Raw genomic sequence first — 6225 nt, 5'->3', positions numbered from 1 at the left:
AGGACAATAAGGAGATTCTAAGTCTGAACTCATTGGTATGTGTGCTGTTGATTTTTATTTTTTCTTTTTTTCCCCTTGAAATAGTGAAACATAAATAGCGTGTGATGGTACACAAGCAGTGCCACACACAGACACTGTAACAGTGGAAAGAAAAATCTGTATGTAGAGTAATTAACAACACCCCAAAAATAATGAAAAAACCTAATAAATTACAAATGTCCATCACATACATGCAAGGCAGGCAGCATGGTAAACTCAGTGTTCTAGGGCAGGGTTTAAATTGGTAACAGGGTATAATTAAATAGGATAAAATTAACTTCAATCTGAAGAATAGTTACATCCCTTAGAAAATTATTTTGCTCTGCATTGTCAAAGCAACTAATTTTTTTTTCCTAGTGTTTACACCATAAAACTTAATGTGTACCATGAGTAGCATGATGCTGCATCTTGGGTGAGCGTTTCTTCTTTACTCATTTTTTTTTACCAATAGGTGTTTTTAATTTATCCACTTACTTAAAACAATAGTAAAATTTAAATTTTTAAGCAGAGTTTTTTCCCTTTGTACAATCTATAGGTAACATTTGACTATAGCACCTTGTATCTTGTTTCCTTATAATGCTGTGATGTGTAACGTAGTCTTTAGTTTGAAAATTCCAGTAATACCTGGTGATGTGAAGTTGAACTTAACAACACTGCACAATCATTGGGACCCTTACCTACAGATCCAGAGACTTTATTTTGGATAGCAAATCTTGCAAGGTTCTTCCTGCCATGGGGACAAGGGATTGTCACAGCTATTTCAAGGTTCTCCTTCTCATGGAGACAGGGGACAGTGACAGCTGTTTGAGCAGGTTTCCTTTCTCTGCCATCTCCCACCACCCTTGCAGTGGGAAGGAACAACTCCTCTCTTCTAAAGGAGGGGGAAAAAGAGAGCTATGCATAAACCTACAATCACTGAAAATTAAAAAAAAAAGTCTTCTTGACTTTGTCTGTTGTACCTGATGTAACCTTTTCCTTCTCAGCTATGTCTGCTGGGGAGGCATTTTCAGATTGTTTTTTCAGGAAGGAAGTGGGAATACTGCAGTAAATCTTGTCCTGTCCATCTAGTTCCCTTGTTTTATCTTTTTGTTCTGAAGGACTAATTGTTGTAGGACTACTAGTCCAGCTAGTGAAGGACTCTGTCTGAATAGTGAGGGCTAGGAATGGTTTTAGACAGAAAAAGGGTCAGTCTACCTCTAAGAAATGGTTGTGTGTTTTTGCATACTTCAGTTCTTACTCATGTATACAGTGCCTTAGCATCTGTGCTCTAGGCACATAAGGAAGATTTATATAATCCCTAAGGGATTCTACCCTTTTCTGAGTTCTCATAATTCTTAACCTGGAAGATGAGGGTTTTCTCTGGGGAAATACTGAGGAGCTCTGTTGTCATACAACTGCAGCAGAAATCACCAATAGTTGCTACAGCCCACCTATAGTCCCTGGTAGGTCTGGCTCTGGTGTCATTTCTGTCTCCTCAGGAGAAGTGAACAAGCACTTGAAGGAAGAGGTGAATGAATTTTTTTTCAAGAAACACCATTGCACTGCAGGTTGGTTGAGACATGGTAAGCAGCCTCACTGCATTCTCAGTCTCGGGTCCAGTCACTAAATTTCTGCAGCTGTTCTTAATTGTCAGAGCCACACTTGTCACGACTTCTTGGGTGTTTTTGTACACCTCTTGTTGCTGTTGGTACAAGACAAACTGGCATTTTAGCTAGTTACCATAACGCTGTTTGCAAAAGAACATTTTAATGCCTGTTGTAATCTTATATAAGATTACAACAGTGATTAAGCTGTGTATATATAAACCCTTCTTTTGAGTTGCTGGCAGCTTATGCTTTAAAACTGAACAACAGGCAAATCTGGGATGATGTGGGTGCTATGTCTGCATTTTAGATTTTTATCATTATTTTTAATCAAACACACTTTGAAGGAATGTATTCTTTGTGCATCTCAAAGTCCTACTCTTAACGGATTGGATCTGAAACCAATTTAATTCATTTTCCTTTTAAATAAGCCTGAAAATATATTGAACAACAACAAACCCCAGAAAAATGGCAAAGCAGCTGAAATGCATCCAGTAGAATAATATAATGAAGTTATTTGAATTGTAGTCTGTAAATAAACTCTGATTTCTTAATTACTCAGGAGTTGTTAGCTGTAAAACATTATATCTGTAATTGAAGATTGTATTTTTATATTTTTTTCTTTCAGAGGTAGTGAATTAGTTTACTCGAGTAGGAACTGTATGTAAGGAGTAAAATGACATCACTTGGGACAGTACCCCTTTCTCAAAAATACAGCCATTATTTGAACTAAATTTCCGTATATAGATGTTAATATGGACTTTAAATATAAAAGTGTAGCTGTTACTTTATTACTTTCAAAGTGCTAAGAATGTCTTTTAGAACCAGGTTAGTTAACTAGGTAAAATACATTACAAGCTAGTCAACTAGTTAAGTGTTAATTAAGATACAAAGAAAGGATTATCATCATCTTAAATGCCTCTAACTGTGTGGTAAGGCAGATTGCAAACTATCTGTGTTAGAATAATTGCATATGTAGTGTTAAATTTCAGATGTAATAAGTGTAAGCATTACTGCAAGAGTAAAGGCTGATTCCTTCCCAGCTGTGTTAGAAAGAGTTGCATGGCAGTTCTGTCCTGGCTGGCTCTGCTGCCTCTCTCTCCTCAGCTGCTCTGGGTGCGAGTGCAGGGTTCACTCTGGCTGCTGCCAGGTAGTAATCACATGTTGCTGCTGGAATTGGGATCCTCAGGTTCCTGGAGTAGTTCCCAGCTCACCTTCCCTTTGGTTTCAGTTATGTTCCCTGCTGCATCTGCCCATGGCTGCCTGTGCAGGACACCACATCACATCACCAGATGTGGTTTTACTTGCCAAGATATACTTCGCTTTCTGTACTTGTCTTTTTCAGTAATTATGCTGAAGATTTTAGTCCCCGGCCAGTAAAACTCATTTTGGAGTCTGCTTCTTTCCTGCTGCCTTTTCCACTTGCTCACCACGTCAGCCTCTGACCCCACTAATGCTGCTGCAGTCCCTGTTCAGGTGGTGCCACTGCCATGGAGCTCAGTCTGAGCCTGCCTGGACCTGGGGGTGGAGGGTGTTTCTGAGCAACCCTGTCATGCTTCTGTGGCAGTGCCATTAGGCCTATACATATGTTCAAGCTTTCCATATAAGAAGCTGCCTTGGTTTCAGTGAGACGTGTGTAATCACATCCTTACGTGTTTCGTAGGACTTTGTACCCACCAGATGTACGTAGAGCCCATGTAAGTAAGGGCGTGAGTAGCCACACATGTGCTGTTACATTTGCTTGTAATCCTGTGATTTGAATTCTGAATACAGTCATTGCCAAGTGCCTTTCCATATTGCTGAGATATTTTGGTTTAGAATCCCATTTTTTATTTTTGTGTCGACCTAGATTTTCTTCTTCATTTGATCTGTGTCCTCCATTGTGTTCAGGAAGGGTATCTCCACGACTCAGCAGATGCAGCAATAAAGCCAAAAACTTACTAGCAAAATTGCAGTCAGCACCTGCTGAGTTTGCCCATCATTTTTGCTTATGAGCTATTCACTTACTCTGTGTTGCAACAAAGAAGTAGCAGTAATTGTTTACATAGTGCCAGATTTGAGAACTGGACCCTTACAATTGAGTATTCAAAATCAGTTACCAAGTGTGTTTAAATTCAACAGGGTTTTTAGAATTTTTTGATGGCTTCCTTAAGAACTGTAACATTGTTGAGTTCTCTTACCCAACACTTGGTCAAGATGATAATGTAACCAGATGCCCTGGCATATTAGTGATAGCTGTGGATAGAGGATCTAACATAACTGGTTCTGAGTGCTTTGGTTTGTTTTTCTTTTCGGTGATAACACAGTTAAATTTTATGGGAGACTTGAGTTTTTTCACATGAGTGGCCACTCAGGTCACCCAACATGATCTTCTGTATTATGTGTATTGTATAGATTTATGTAGATCTGATGTCTGTTTACTTACTGCCCAGTTTAGATCTTAGACATTCTTGTTATTTCAGTGTGCATAACAGCTCTTTCAAGTGTGACCTTTCTGTTGGTATGTATCTTGGGAACAAAAGAAGAATTTCGTAATGGACAGCCTTGCCATAATGAGTCATTATTTTTTAAAAACACAGCAACTATCTTAAGCAAATGTCATAATATATATTCCATGGTCAGCACCCATTTGAACAAATTAAGCTGCATTCCACACTAAAACACTGGTGTGCTAATACAAGAAAGAAGACGATTGTTCTAGTTGTTTCAGTGGGATTTTTTCACTGTTTTCTGTCCAGTCAGGCAAGTTCTCCCACGTTATTTGGAGATGAAAAGTGATTAAGTTTGAAATAAATCAACCTAATTTCACACAAATAAGAAAAACACATTCAACTACTGGGAATGAAATACATTTTGCTCAGTAGAAATTTGTCATTTAAGTGAGATGAAGTTTAGGTGGCTTATGTTTCATAATTATTTATCTGTAGATTTCCATCTCATATTTGAGTTCATCAATTACTGATGAAATGCTGTTCCATTGCATCAGCTGAAAACTCTGTGTACAACCAGCTTAATCCCCAGTTTTACTTTCGTGACTTCTTATGTTGAAATAACATCACATTGTGCAAAAGCCGCTGGGAACACAACCTCATAACCTCAAATTAGTCTGTCTTACCACCTTGAAAGGGCTTCCCAGTGCTATAAGCCTTTGTGTGAATTCTGCTGACCATTTAATCTTGTCAAGAAAACTGCTGGGATACAGAAGTGCATATAAAGCATACAACTGCTGCAGCTTCGCCAGTTCAGATGAGGTTTCTCTATCATTTAGGGCACTGCAGCAGCTCTCTTGTTCTCTTCATTGGTAGTAAAACATTGTCCTCACTGAAGTTAGTAGAAACCTGAAGTTAAATTTAATTGGGATTACAACCTGGCCCACTCCCTTTCCCATATGCTCAGTGGGACCTATGATTTTGTGTACTGCGACCTCATGAAAACTTAAATCACAGAACATAAGTAATGTTGCAGGCCTCTAGGCAAAAGTTATACTTGGATGGTGATCCTGCTAATGTGGATGGAATAGCACAGAAGGCAGTGACAGTCTGCACAATTCTCTGTTCGTGTCATCTGTTTGCAAGATGAGATCTTGCTGTGCAATGCAATAGCCATCTTCATAATCCCATATGTTACATACGAAGTTTTAAAGAGCAGCTCTTAAGAAAAAAGGAATTATGTGAGTTTATCCAAGAAATAAAATTTTTATGATGCAGGAAAAATTGTTACATGGTATCATGAGCACAAATCTGGAAAGATTAAATAATTATAAAATAAAGGTTCAATCGAGGAAGTATAGCAAGATTGCTCTGTCGAAACATTCTTGATAGCTTTTACTGCTGTCAAATTCAGATACAGGCTTTCTTACTTGTTTCTTTAAAAAGCAAGCCATTTATTCTTCAAAACAACCTCTGCCAAGCAGAAACCTGATTCTTGTATTAATACATAATACATTTATAATGTATTTCACCTGGAAGTGCTCAAGTGTCTATTCTGGGATATCCTTTGCATATTTCTTTCACAAAGGCACTTAGTCTAGTTCTGCTTTCTTTTCCGCTTGCCGTGAATCAACCAAGTTGTAAATAAATTATGCCTCATTTCCATTAAACCCAAGGCAGCAGACCTATTAACGTAATGAAATGTGGGGACATCCCCTGCAGAACGCACGTACGGGATCATGTGTTGTTATGCAGCACTGGCTCCTACACGCGTTTCCCATTCTCCAGGCTCGGGGTGAAGACGGTCTCATGGATTTCGCTGGCGTTACTCATAATGAACCACATGTTAAAACCGGGGCAGCAAAATAAAGGAACGTCACACAAGCTCTGCCAAACCCCCCGTCTCACAATCTCCCCGCTTTGCTGGCACCGCGGTCCTGCACGCAGGGGACACGCTCCACAGCTCGGCCTTGCACTCCAGACACTGGTGCGACATTTTTAGATTTCTGTCTCTAAATAAATCGCAGGTTTGGGGTTTTTTTTTCCTTCGGTGTTCCAGATAATTTCAAGGACACCGTCGGCCTGAGCCTCCCTCGGCGCCGCCCCCGAGCAGACGGGCCCGCAGCGCGCCTGCCGCCCTCGCTCGCCGCGGGCGGAACGGCCCCCGGCGGGGG

Source organism: Corvus brachyrhynchos, unplaced genomic scaffold (assembly GCF_000691975.1).
Source record: "Corvus brachyrhynchos isolate BGI_N302 unplaced genomic scaffold, ASM69197v1 scaffold97, whole genome shotgun sequence".
Lineage (NCBI taxonomy): Eukaryota > Metazoa > Chordata > Aves > Passeriformes > Corvidae > Corvus > Corvus brachyrhynchos.
Note: the sequence above shows the minus strand (reverse complement) of the source record.